This window comes from Phyllobates terribilis, unplaced genomic scaffold, assembly GCF_046119375.1.
Source record: "Phyllobates terribilis strain yellow unplaced genomic scaffold, ASM4611937v1 Scaffold_5__5_contigs__length_657084704, whole genome shotgun sequence".
NCBI classification, from domain to species: Eukaryota; Metazoa; Chordata; class Amphibia; order Anura; family Dendrobatidae; genus Phyllobates; species Phyllobates terribilis.
Window position 1 is genome coordinate 514606427 of NW_027362765.1, and position 15149 is coordinate 514621575.

Below are 15149 nucleotides of genomic sequence, written 5' to 3' on the forward strand. Positions count from 1 at the left end.
GGCTTCGTTCCCATGATGAGTATTTGGTGAGATTTCATGTTGCAGATTTTCTTCACCAATTAGCTAAATTAGGTTACTTGTATTTATTTCTTCATTGAGTTTTTGAGTGCGTTTTCCTACATTTTTGTCTCTTTTTGCTATGTCATGTTTTAAACAAGACTGCTTTTTATTGGATACTTCCCGGGATTTGGCTTTGGAAAAACTTTATTGATACAGTTATGTGTGGATTACATGTGTTTTTTACCTACGGATTTTCCTATAGGGTAATGTGGCACCCAGGAGTCCGGTTGCCACATTGGCATTGCCTCCCTCACAGGGGGTGATGCCATGCCTGGAAACAAGGAGGGGTCCCCTTATCAGGTAATACCAGCATCCAACACTTTTCCTGGCTCCAGACCAGAAGGGGAAGCTCTCCTTTAAATTGGGGCCCATAGGCAGGGGTTAGGGGAGTCAGTTGGAGATGGAGGAAAGTCAGTTGGAGATAGAGGAGAGTCAGTTGGGGACGGAGGAGAGTCAGTTAGGGACAGAGGAGAGCGAGTGGAAGACGAGGGAGAACCTGGGGAGGGGAGCTGTGACAAGTTCACCCCAGAGAAAAGCGCCAGAAACCGGACACCGGAGTACGTGGTTGCTCGGGTACTTAAGTCCCGGCAGCTAAATTCAGAGGGCAGGAGACTGCAGGTCTCCTGGCCCAACCAAACACCTAGTGGCTCAGCAGCATACTAGCGCCCGGAGCCGCCACGAAGGAGCGACACCTGTAAAAGGCTCGAGCTGCCTGCCATACGGGCTAGGATTTAACGATCACTCAGAAAAGAGGGCTACAGCATAGCTTTAGGCAGCAGGGCCAAAGAGAACAGCGCAGAAGGAAGGCCTACAACCCTACCTGGCGAGGTGGATCCCAAATTGCTTCTAGGCTTCCCGGATCTCCATTATCTTCTGTTACCAGTGCACCGTTCTGCACCATCAAACATCAAGTAAAGGTAGAGGAAACCACCATTCATGTGTTGTCTGGTCATTATCTGCACCCTCAGTCCAGCACCCCAACATCCACAATTCCCTACATAAACTGTACCGGTAGCCCTGGGGCCCCGCTCTACCCATGGGGAGCAAATACATCCCAGCAGCAGCGGCCATGTTAAATATTAATTACGGATATTCATTTTATTCTTCATTCTGAATTCTGTACCATACATTGCATAAGATTGCATCAGCCATCGTGCTAGGGGTTTCTAGATGACATGCGCTATTTGTGTATTTTTAGTTCACTGCCATATGCAGAAGAACAGGTGCTATATGAACGGCCTATAAAAGCCCATGTTAGAGACAGGGGGGGTGCTTGCCATTTCACAAGACACTGGACGACACATGGTGTCCTCCTGAAACACGTGCTGGACACAGACAGACGCAATCTACCATCCAGGATCCCAGGAAAAGATGGGTGAATCTCAACTATTAAGCTAATTATGGACAAATGGACAATCCCTCTGTAACTATTTAACTATTATATGCAATCATTCTTTTTAATGGACAATCCGAGATTAAATCGATACATTTTTTATATATAAGAATATCTTGATATTGATACATTGATCAATTGCATCTGATAAGAAGTCCTCGATAGAAAAAATATACAGAAAAAAGTATTTTTTTACATTGGCGAGCCTTAGCCAGTCTTGATTTTTCGTGTTTTTTTCGTGTTTGCAAGTGAATTTCCTTCTTGAACAAAGGGGGGAGAGACGAGACGAGCTGAGCTGAACAGCTGTTGTTTACGTGTCAGGAAATCCACTAACTTTGTCAAAAGAATCAGAAAGAACCTACAGATTGAGGACTGATCTATTCTCCAGATGGATTGACAGGCACCAGGGGTACTACAAGGATCAGATCAGACGAGTTGAGGATAATACGTGCTGATCATCAAAAGCTAAGAAATCCGAAGGTAAGCAAAATATGGATATAATTTCTTCTTTTGCTAAACAAAGTAAGATTAACTTCAAAGTTAATGACGAAACTGACTTAGATGTTTTGTGGCTTAGTTTATATAGCGAATGTGAATTGCAGAATTTACAGTTAAATTCTAAGTTGGTATCTTTTCATAGAGACAAAGAAAAATTAAGAAATATTCTACAGTTGGTTGATGTATTTCATACTCTTGTGTTAGAGAAGTCTAAGCAGGACAATTGTGTAGAAGTAGTGTCAAATGGTTATACTGATTCTGACTGTAATGTGGAAATTGAGCAAGAAGTAAGACACGTGTCTGTAACTGAAGGTGACCTTGGGTCTGACGAAGAGACGGACATACAAAAAACTGACATGGGAGGAGACATGATTGACATAGGAGAAACTGACATATTAGGTGATTTGGGAGGAGACGTGAGTGATGTAGGAGGAGTTGACGTACAAGGGCCACTAAAAATAGAAGAAAACTTGGGAGCTACCGAGACCCAACTCCAAATTAAAGTGAGGAGAAATTTGCTAAAATTATACAAAATCATGCCAAAATATGATGTCTAAATCCATGTGTGTAGAAATTCAGAGATATTTGAGAGCTTTTCTGATAAGTTTGATTTATCCAATGAGGAGAGGAATCAATTATTTAAAATGTGGATTCCAGTCACATTTGCCAGACGTTTAATTTTAATGCCCTGTGAAAATTACTCTCCTAATGAATGGGAAAATGATTCGGACAGATTAAAATATTTGATTTATTGTGCCATAAAGGATTTCCCAGACATAGATGATCTGCAAAGATTAAGGATTGGTAGGAAAGAATCTACATATACATTCATGTCCATATTTGAACGGTTGTACAAAGTTCTCATCAAAAATGGAAAATTACAACAAATGATAACCACTTTTGTACAAAAATTCAAATTCTTAATTCCAGTATCTCGAGTTATTGTCTTTATTTGAATGTGCGCAGTTGCTTGATTTTGTTAGAAAACATGAAAATCCTGAAAAGAAAATAAATCAAGCTAAATTTGTAAAACCAGAAAAGGAAAAATTACAAAAGCCAATGAGTCATCCTCAAAATGAAATCTATGAGCTACGTAGAAGATTTCATATATGTTATAAGCCATATCAGATGATTCAAAAGTCAATTTCTCCACAGAAAGAGTTTAAAATTCAAAACTGTGACTCTCTAAAAAGGAAAATGACCAAAATTGACAGACAGAGGCAGGTGAGATGACCAGCTCACAGTTACATCACGGAATGTAGACTGAAGAACAGTCAATTATCTGAGCTTTTGAAGGATAGAAAAAGGTCTTTTCTAAACAGAGCTTTTCTGGAAATTTTTGACAGAGACATAAGATTTGGTTTAGGGAATGGCTAAGGAAAACAGTAGTTATATGTTGTAACTAAGTGCTATACAATGTATCATTAGTTATTTATTATTTTATACAGTAAAATTGTGTAGTTACATAATATCTGCTAGTTCATATACAGGGTTGTCCAAAAGTAGGTGGACAGAAAGTGTAATAAAATTATGAAGGGGGAGATTTATCAAATATGATGTAAAGTGAAACTGGCTCAGTTGCCCTTAGCAACCAATCAGATTCTATTTTGATTCCTCACAGACTCTTTGGAAAATGAAAGGTGGAATCTGATTGGCTGCTAAGGGCAACTGAGCCAGTTTCACAGATCTAGTTTTCAAAGATAGATCTCCCCCAAATCTGTTTTCTTTTCAGATAATTGAGATAACACATAATGGCAAATAATTTAAATACAGATCAAAGAAATGGATTTTAACAGAGTATTGGAAATCTCAAAATGCTGAAACCGTTAGAGCAAATTGGGTTGAAACATTTGGTACTCAAGCCCCAAAGCGACAAACCATTTATCGCATTCGTGACAAATTCAATGCCACTGGCTCAATCCTTAATGCTCCAAAAACTGGTCGACCAAAAACAGTCTGTACAGAAGATAATAAACAACTTGTTGCTGAAACATTTGTTCAGAGTCCAAAAAAGTCCACCAGAAGAGCCTCTTTGGAATTGGGAATTTCACGAGCTTCTATCATGCGAATCCTGAAATCTATTGGGTGGAAAGCTTATTGTCCACGTCTAATTCATGGTTTATTGGAGGATGATCCAGACAGGCGGCTGCAATTTAGTGAGATTATGCTTAACGAAATTGAAGAAAATCCAGTAATTTTAGATAACATTATGTGGAGTGATGAAGCTTCTTTCAAATTATCCAGCCATATTAACAGACATAATTGTATTTACTGGTATAATGAGAACATGCATTTAACATTAGAGCAACAACTAAATGAGCCCGGTGTCAATGTTTGGGGTGGTATTTCAAGTTTTGGTGTTTTAGGACCAATATTTTTTGATGGAACAGTCACAGGAGATAAGTATCTCGAAATTCTAATGAATCAAGTTGTTCCCCAGTTACAGCAACAGCCAAATTCAAATGACCTTTATTTCCAACAAGATGGGGCCCTCCACATTATTCAAGAGTAGTCCGCGAGTATCTTGATGAAACATTTCCTAATAAAATGGATTGGCGGAATAGGCCCACTTAATTGGCCGGCACGTTCACCAGACTTGACCCCAATGGATTTTTTCTTTTGGGGAGTATTCAAGGACAAAGTTTATAGTCGAAAACCAAAAAGTGTCAGTGATTTGAAAAATTACATAAGAGATGCATTTCAAGAAATTAATACTCAAAGAGACTTATCCAAAAAAGTTTGTCGAAGCGTAAGAGGCAAACTTCAAAGCTGTGCAAATTGTAATGGAAAACAGTTTGAGCACCTGCGTTGATAAAATTTAAGGGCTTTTGTATTATTGTTCAGAATAAAATGTAATTGTCAATGTTATGCTTGTGTTAGTAAATATAATTTTATATATAAATCAAAATAAATGTTATATATGTGTGTATATATATATATATCTATATCTACTATATATATATACACACTTGTATACAGTAGAGATTGTGTATAATTGTATTTATATATATATATATTTATAGTCATAAAAAAAATATTAATTAATAAATTAGAACCTCAGGATTTGATCAAACAACTCTAAAATGGATTTATTTCTTTATTCATACAGGAAGTTGGAAAAAATTTCATGATTTTATGTGTATAACATTTTAACCCCTTCCCGATCCATGTCACAGCGTCTGTGACATGGAAACGGGTGCTTTCCCGACCCATGTCACAGCGTCTGTGACATAGCGGGATCGCGCCCCTGCAGCACATGCTGCTGCAACTGGACAACCTGTAGTTGACCCCACAGGGGGTGGATTAACCCCCCCATGCCTAGGACCCCTCCGATTGGCAGTTTCGTTAAAGTGAAAGTGAAACTGCCAATCGGAATGGAAATTGGTGAAATATTTACGATCTGGGCATGGCCTGATGGATATATGGGGGAGTTTCAGCTCTGTCCCGTCCCGTCCCCAGATCTGATTGGGGCTAGTGTCCATGTGACGCTAGCCCTCCAATCAAATGTGGAGGGGGTTGTTTACAATGGCTGACCAAGCTCCCCAGCTTCATCCTGTCCGTGGAAGCTGAGGAGCTTGGTCACCCCGCCGATCTGCTGCCGCCGATCCGCCGCCACCGATCCGCCGCCGCTGGTAATATTTCTCTGCTCCCCCCTTGTCCAATTCCAGCTCCCACTTCCCCCCCTGACACCCCCATCCAACCCACCCTACTTCAATTTCATACCTCCACCCCGACCTCCACTCCCTCCCCTCCATCTCCCACGTCTGCATCCACCGGCTTGTGCTCTCCTTCTGCCAGCCGGTGTACGGTGATCACAGGCAGCAGCAGGGCAGGCTCACTGTAAATCCCCTGCGCCTGTGATCACCCACCATCCCTCTCAGTGATCATCCCCCCTCCCAGTGATCATCCCCCCTCCCAGTGATTATCCCCCGTCCCAGTGATCACCCCCCGTCCCAGTGATCACCCCCCTGTCCCAGTGATCATCCCCCCCGTCCAAGTGATCATCCCCCCCCAACCCAGTGATCACCCCCCTGCTGCTGCCGGCTCCTGCTCCCCTTTCTGCCCCAGGGTTCACCCTCCGTGCTGCTGCTACTGCCGGCTCCTGCCCCCCTTTCTGCCCCCTTCTGCCCCAGTGATCACCCCCCTGCTGCTGCTACTGACGGCTCCTGCCCCCTTTCTGCCCCAGTGATCACCCCCCCTGCTGCTGCCGGCTACTGCCGGCTCCTACCCCCCTTGCTGCTGCCGGCTCTTGCCCCCCTTTCTGCCCCCTTCCGCCCCAGTGATCACCCCCCCTGCTGCTACTGCCGGCTCCTGCCCCTCTTTCTGCCCCAGTGATCACCCCCCTTGCTGCTGCTGGCTCCTCTATCTCCTCAGCCCCCTCCTACGCCTGACCGCCCCCTCCTACGCCCCGTGTGCCTGAGCGTGCCCCGTGTGCCTGAGCACGCCCCCTCCGGCGCCCCCTCTGCCTGAGCGCGCCCTGTGTGCCTGAGCGTGCCCCGTGTGCCTGAGCGTGCCCTGTGTGCCTGAGCGCACCCCCTCCTGCGCCCCCCTCTGCCTGAGCGCACCCCGTGTGCCTGAGCGTGCCCCGTGTGCCTGAGCGCGCCCCCTCCTGCGCCCCCTCTGCCTGAGCGCACCCTGTGTGCCTGAGCGTGCCCCGTGTGCCTGAGTGCGCCCCCTCCTGCGCCCCGTATGCCTAAGCGTGCCCCGTGTGCCTGAGCGTGCCCCGTGGGCCTAAGCGCGCCCTGTGTGCCTGAGCGTGCCCCCTCTGCCTGACCGTCCCCTACATCTGACCATCCCCTACACCTGACCGCCCCCACATGTGACTGCGGAAGGTTACACCAAGCACTCACACATACACACACACGTACACTCACACTATAATAAAGTTTCGATTTTTTTACACACGCACACAGCACACAAAATGTCCCGCCAGTCCCGCTCATCCCAGTCTAGGGCATACTCAGCTGAGGAGGCATATTAGATTATTGCCTCCGAAGCTGATAGTGAGGGAGAGGACCCCACGTTCCTCTATTCCTCCTATTCTTCCTCCTCCAGTGACACCGACTCGGCACCAAGATGACGTCGCAGGTCAAGACATCATCCGGAGGCCGCGGAAGAAGATCCACAGCCATCTGTGAGTAACCCTAAACCTGGTGCTAGTCACGCCCAAGCTAGCACCAGGGCCCCCGTGTGGACCCCCGTCCCTGAAAATTACACTCCACGGATTCCTGATTTCCTTCCCCAATCAGGAATCCAGTTTGAGACAGCAAACCTCAGGGAAATAGACTTTTTCAAAGTCTATTTCTCTGAGGCCATTGTGAGTCTCATGGTGGAGCAGACCAACATCTACGCCCAAGAGTTTTTGGTTGCAAACCCAAATTCAATGTTTTCTACTTGGAGTCCCGTTGACTCAGTAGAAATGTTGAAATATTGGGGACTGGTACTTCACATGGGGATTGTGAAGAAACCAGAAATCCGCCAATATTGGAGTACCGATATTTTATATCAAACTCCAGTGTTCGGAATGGTGATGACCCGCAAAAGATTTGAGGTCATTCACAAGTTCTTACATTTCCGGGATAACGCGGACAGCCTTCCCCGCGATAACCCGAATTTTGACAGACTGTTCAAAATTCGTCCGGTCATCAAACACTTCAGGAACAAGTTTGCTGAAGTGTACCTTCCCCAAAGGGAAATTCCTGTGGATGAATCCCTCATCCACTTCAAAGGGAGGCTTCAATTCCGACAATACCTGCCCAGTAAGAGGGCCAGGTACGGAATAAAACTCTACAAGCTGTGCGAGAGTGCCTCAGGGTACACTCACAGCTTTAGAGTGTATGAAGGAAAGGATTCGAGGATCCAGCCCCCAGAATGTCCACTGAAGGTGAGTGGGAAAATAGTGTGGGATTTGATCCGCCCACTGCTTGATAAAGGTTACCATCTATACGTTGATAACTTTTACACAAGTATTCCACTATTTCAGTCCCTCTCTGACAGAACTACTGCCGCTTGCGGTACTGTGCGCAGAACCCAGAGGGGTCTCCCTTTGATGCTAATTGAGCTTCCTCTCCCAAAGGGTGAAAGCCGAGACCAATGTAGTGGATGCATGGCTGTGGTGAAGTTCAAAGACAAAAGGGACGTCTTTTTCTTGACCACAATCCATGGTCCCGGCACCACGGCCACCACCGTTAGAGGTACCCCAGCACCGGTCCACAAACCAGACTATGCCCTGGGGTACAACAAGCACATGGGGGGAGTTGATCTTTCTGATCAACTCCTCCAGCCCTACAGTGCCATGCGGAAGGTGAAGGTTTGGTACAAAAAACTGGCCGTGCACATCGTTCAAATGGCACTGTATAACGCATACGTGCTATCACGATGTGCAGGCCAGACCACCAACATCTTCCTCCACTTCCAGGAGGCGGTGATAAAGGCCCTGATTTTTAGAGGTGAAGAAGAAGCGGGCCCCAGCACCCCTGGAACTCAAGTCTCCCATGTGGTACCAGGGCAACATTTTCCTGGTGAGGTCACAGTAAGAAAAAGGTGCCGGGTCTGCCATAAAAGGGGGACAAGAAAGGTCACCCGTTTCCAATGTGAAACGTGTCCTGACAAACTGGGACTGTGTTTGAATGAATGCTTCAAAATTCATCACACGTCCCCGGACTAAACACATCCTGACCTTCCCTACAGAACTCACCCACACTAGCATGACATACACAACATCACACACACACACACACAAACAACCTCACGTACACTACAACACACACACCAACCTACAGTACAGACCAAAAGTTTGGACACACCTTCTCATTTAAAGATTTTTCTGTATTTTCATGACTATTAAAATTGTACATTCACACTGAAGGCATCAAAACTATGAATTAACACATGTGGAATTATATGCTTAACAAAAAAGTGTGAAACAACTGAAAATATGTCATATTCTAGGTTCTTCAAAGTAGCCACCTTTTGCTTTGATGACTGCTTTGCACAATCTTGGCATTCTCTTGATGAGCTTCAAGAGGTAGTCACCGGAAATGGTCTTCCAACAATCTTGAAGGAGTTCCCAGAGATGCTTAGCACTTGTTGGCCCTTTTGCCTTCACTCTGCGGTCCAGCTCACCCCAAACCATCTCGATTGGGTTCAGGTCTGGTGACTGTGGAGGCCAGGTCATCTGGCGTAGCACCCCATCACTCTCCCTCTTGGTCAAATAGCCCTTACACAGCCTGGAGGTGTGTTTGGGGTCATTGTCCTGTTGAAAAATAAGTGATGGTCCAACTAAACGCAAACTGGATGGAATAGCATGCAACTGCAAGATGCTGTGGTAGCCATGCTGGTTCAGTATGCCTTCAATTTTGAATAAGTCCCCAACAGTGTCACCAGAAAAGAACCCCCACACCACCACACCTCATCCTCCATGCTTTACGGTGGGAACCAGGCATGTAGAGTCCATCCGTTCACCTTTTCTGCGTCGCACAAAGACACGGTGGTTGGAACAAAAGATCTCAAATTTGGACTCATCAGACCAAAGCACAGATTTCCACTGGTCTAATGTCTATTCCTTGTGTTGTTTAGCCCAAACAAGTCTCTTCTGTTTGTTGCTTGTCCTTAGCAGTGGTTTCCTAGCAGCTATTTTACCATGAAGGCCTGCTGCACAAAGTCTCCCCTTAACAGTTGTTGAAGAGATGTGTCTGCTGCTAGAACTCTGTGTGGCATTGACCTGGTCTCTAATCTGAGCTGCTGTTAACCTGCGATTTCTGAGGCTGGTGACTCGGATAAACTTATCCTCAGAAGCAGAGGTGACTCTTGGTCTTCCTTTCCTGGGGCGGTCCTCATGTGAGCCAGTTTCTTTGTAGTGCTTGATGTTTTTTGCAGCTGCACTTGGGGACACTTTTAAAGTTTGCCCAATTTTTCGGACTGACTGACCTTCATTTCTTAAAGTAATGATGGCCACTCGTTTTTCTTTACTTAGCTGCTTTTTTCTTGCCATAATACAAATTCTAACAGTCTATTCAGTAGGACTATCATCTGTGTATCCACCAGACTTCTGCACAACACAACTGATGGTCTCAACCCCATTTATAAGGCAAGAAATCCCACTTATTAAACCTGACAGGGCACACCTGTGAAGTGAAAACCATTTCCGGTGACTACCTCTTGAAGCTCATCAAGAGAATGCCATGAGTGTGCAAAGCAGTCATCAAAGCAAAAGGTGGCTACTTTGAAGAACCTAGAATATAAGACATATTTTCAGTTGTTTCACACTTTTTTTGTTAAGTATATAATTCCACATGTGTTAATTTATAGTTTTGATGCCTTCAGTGTGAATGTGCAATTTTCATAGTCATGAAAATACAGAAAAATCTTTAAATGAGAAGGTGTGTCCAAACTTTTGGTCTGTACTGTATGTCAGATTGGTGTGTGTGTTGTAGTGTATGTGAGGTTGTTTGTGTGTGTGTGTGGTGTATACACTACACTATACCACACCGCACACCAACCTGACATACACTACACAATTTGTGAAGCACCTGGGGGTGCTCACTATGCATCTAGATAAGTTCACTGGGTGGTCTAGTTTCCAAAATGGGGTCACTTGTGGGGGAGCTCCATTGTTTAGACACACAGGGGCTCTCCAAACGCGACATGGTTCCAATTTGTTAGAGGACACCATGTCGTGTTTGGAGAGCCCCTGTGTGCCTAAACATTGGAGCTCCCCCACAAGTGACCCCATTTTGGAAACTAGACCCCCCAGGGAACATATCTAGATGGGTGTTGAGAATTTTGAACCCCCAGGTGCTTCACAAATTAATCCGTAAAAATGAAAAAAGAAAATTTTTGTGGAAAAAAAAATACTTTTTCATTTTTACGAATCAATTTGTGAAGCACCTGGGGGTTCAAAGTGCTCACTATGCATCTAGATAGATTCCTTGGGGGGTCTAGTTTCCAAAATGAGGTCACTTGTGGGGGAGCTCCAATGTTTAGGCACACAGGGACTCTCCAAACGCAACATGGTGTCCGCTAACAAATTGAATGGAAAATCTGCTTCAATTGTTAGCGGACACCATGTTGCGTTTGGAGAGCCCCTGTGTGCCTAAACATGGGAGCTCCACCACAAGTGAACCCATTTTGGAAACTAGACCCCCTAGGGAACTTATCTAGATGCATAGTCAGCACTTTAAACCCCCAGGCGCTTCACAAATTGATCTGTGAAAATGAAAAAGTACTTTTTTTTTCACAAAAATTTTCTTTTAGCCTAAATTTTTTAATTTTCACATGTTTAACAGGATAAAATGCATCCTAAAATTTGTTGGACAATTTCTCCTGAGTACAGCGATACCTCATATGTGGTCATAAACCACTGTTTGGGCGCACGGCAGGGCTCAAAAGGGAAGGAGCGCCATTTCACTTTTTGAATGGAAAATTAGCTCCAAAAGTCAAATTGCGCTCCTTCCCTTCTGAGCCCTGCCATGCGCCCAAACAGTGGTGTATGACCACATATGTGGTATTGATGTACTCAGGAGAAATTGCCCAACAAATTTTAGGATCCATTTTATCCTGTTGCCCATGTGAAAATGAAAGAATTGAGGTTAAAAGAAAATTTTTGTTAGAAAAATTAAAATGTTAATTTTTTCCTTCCACATTGCTTTAGTTCCTGTGATGCACCTGAAGGGTTAATAGTCTTCTTGAATGTAGTTTTGAGTAGCTTGAGGGGTGTAGTTTTTGGAATGGTGTCACTTTTGGGTGTTTTGTGTCATGTACAGCCCTCATGGGGACTTCAAATGTGATGTAGTCACTAAGAAAAATGGTTTTGTAAATTTTGCTGGAAAAAAGAAAAATTGCTGATGAACTTTAAACCCTTCAAACTTCCTACCCCCCAAATTTTTTTTTTCAAAAATTGTGCTGATGTAAAGTAGACATGTGGGAAATGTTATTTATTAACTATTTTGTGTCACATAACTCTCTGGTTTAGCAGAATAAAAATTCAAAATTTTTTCACAAATAAACGCAAATATTATCGACCTAAATTTAATACTAACATGAAGCTCAATATGTCACGAAAAATAATTCTCAGAATCGCTAGGATCCGTGTAAGTGTTCCAAAGTTTTTACCTCGTAAAGGGACACTGGTCAGAATTGACAAAAATGCCAAGGTCTTTAGGGTCAAAATAGGCTGGGTCCTGAAGGTGTTAAAATAATAACAATATAACTAGTTAAACTATATCACGTGTAACACTTATTAATTATTTCTTTTGTGCTGCTAATATTTTCTGTGCATGAAGTGTTCGTGCTAATTAAAGTAACTTACAGCATGACGTGTGACAGTTGCAGCCTTTGAACTTTGAGCAAATATATAGAATCCCATTCATTCTATTTTCAGCTGACGTAACTTAAAACCTGGTAGCCAGTAAAAAAAGAATCTCAGACATTTATTTTTTTGCAAGTCAAGAGCATTTTTTTTCAAGCGTCCTAAATTTCAGAAAAATCTTATATTATATTATATGTACTTGGGAATATTCTAAGAAATATTAAGTATTAATTTAATAGTTTACAATGTGCATTGATAAGTAGGATACAAAACTTTTGGGTTAAATATATATATCTATAACTTCATATGTGGAATGTTTGAGTTGAACAAATCTGTGACAGTCAGAGTGAAATGTGATGAATATGTGCAGCTGCTCAGTGAAACTGAATGTGAGGCCTCATGTATGTTTGGAAAACCAGAAAAAAACGTTTCTTTATGTGAAGGTACAAAAATATATTTAATTCTGAGAAAATTATGATACATAATTAAGTATTATCTACATAATATACAGTACAGACCAAAAGTTTGGACACACCTTCTCATTTAAAGATTTTTCTGTATTTTCATGACTATGAAAATTGTACATTCACACTGAAGGCATCAAAACTATGAATTAACACATGTGGAATTATATACTTAACAAAAAAGTGTGAAACAACTGAAAATATGTCTTATATTCTAGGTTCTTCAAAGTAGCCACCTTTTGCTTTGATGACTGCTTTGCACACCCTTGGCATTCTCTTGATGAGCTTCAAGAGGTAGTCCTGGGCCTGGCTGAGGGCCGGGGTCAGTGTTTGGCGATAGAGGCCTGCCTGCGTGCCGCCGAGGCCTGCCTGGAGACCGGGACCAGTGGTAGTGGTAGTGGTGGTGGCGACGGCGGCAACAGCAAAGGAGGAGGAGGTGAGGTGCTGCGAGTGACTGGCTGGGGGCCACGGGCGTCTGGCTGGGGGCCCTTGGTGTCTGGCTGGGGGTCCTTGGTGTCTGGCTGGAGGCCCTTGGTGTGTGGATGGGGGCCCTTGGTGTCTGGAGTTAGACTGGATGCGGGCAGTGTCTGACTCCGGGCCGGTGTAGTGAGTGGAGGAGGAGGAGGTGAGATACTGCGGGTGTCTGGCTGGGGGGCTGCGGGTGTCTGGCTGGGGGGCTGCGCGGGTTGAACTGAATGCAGGCAGTGTCTGGCTGCGGGCTGGGGCGGTGAGCTCCGCAGGTTTCTGGTGTGCGCGACCATCTTCCTATAGCTGTGCTCTACAGGAAAATGGCCGCCCGAGCTACAAGTCAGCTCATGCGCCGGCTCGGGCGGCCATTTTCCTGTGGATCACAGCTTCCGGAAGTGACCTCGCACACCGGAAACCTGCGCCGCTCACTGCCCTGGCCCGCAGCCAGACACTGCCCACATTCAGTACAACCCACGCTGGCCCCCAGCCAGACACCCGCAGCCCCCAGCCATACATCCGCAGCATGTCACCTCCTCCTCCTTTGATGCCGCCGCCAAGGAGGGAGATCCCGCTCCACCACCACCGCAGGTATGCAACGTTCGGTCCCATAAATGGGACCCCCCATTTTCCTCCCAAATTTGGGGGGAAAAAAGTGCGTCTTATGGTCCGAAAAATACAGTAATTACTCTGCATTTGTCATTAACATATAAAGGCCTTATTTTTTATTTTTATTTTTAGTCTTAATTTTATTCTTCATTTTTAAATTTTATTCTTACTTTCTTCTTATTTTTCCATTTTTCTTTTTTAATTCTCATTTTTTGATTTTATTTCAGTTCAATATCTCAACTGAGAAAATACATTAATATTTAATAAAGTAATGTCGAGTACAAGAATATTGCTTCAGTAAATATAATGATATGGTTCCAATATAAGACGAAAAATGTTTCAATTTTCTGAATAAACACAACGAGTCATTTTTGCATTCATTCATACATTCATATACTTATTCATTTTTGTTCATTGTTCATTGGTTTAATAAAGATATAAACACTTGTTGTTTCAAAACACACTGACACCTGTGGGTTGGAAAAGGTAATTACACCTATAACATAAAAATATTCTATTACATGAAGAACTTGACTAATAATGAATTACTATCTATTATTGTTTATTATTCCAAACATAATTTATTTTAATATTTTGATAATAATTAGATGGATACTAGTGATAGCTATGGTACGCTGTGATATTATAGGTTAGGAAAATTGGCAGATTTGGTATCAGATTAGGGAATGAAGACTTCAATCAAGACATCGCAATTATGAATTCTATCTTAATAAATACTTTTCATATTTATAAATAAAAGAGATTCTCAAAAGTTACAAGAAGACGGAACCGATATCCGGAAATCTCAGAAGGTAAAGATGTTGTGAATGCTGAGTGTTATAATAGACTGTGTCAAATACAATACATTCTCACCACTGATAACGAGGACTAAAGAGGACGATGATCCTATATGAACTGTGTTGTGTTCAAGTTTCATCACGTTCCAGTGTTTTCCTATCACCTGAAAGCTGGTGAATAATAAAGGAGCATCAGGAAGCAGCCAGCTTGACATATGTGTCTTGTACATTAAGGACTACGTACTGGTAATGGTGCTATATAAAGCAGGGAAGTGTCAAGTTAACCCTTGCTTTGCTGACCAAAGACGTCACATCTGTTCCAAAAGTGACACGAGACCAGTGCGGATGACACGGAGGATTCCAGAATTATCCAAGACAATCCAACGTAAGTCCAGGTGACACTACAGAAATATTAAAGCTACATTTCATCCATGGACTTTGTTTTCTTATTAATTGACACACATGATCTTTCTAATAAAGAGTACAGTTTAAGAGCTGAACACTAAAGAATACAATTATGGACTGTACAATATCTACACGCTATAATTTATTTC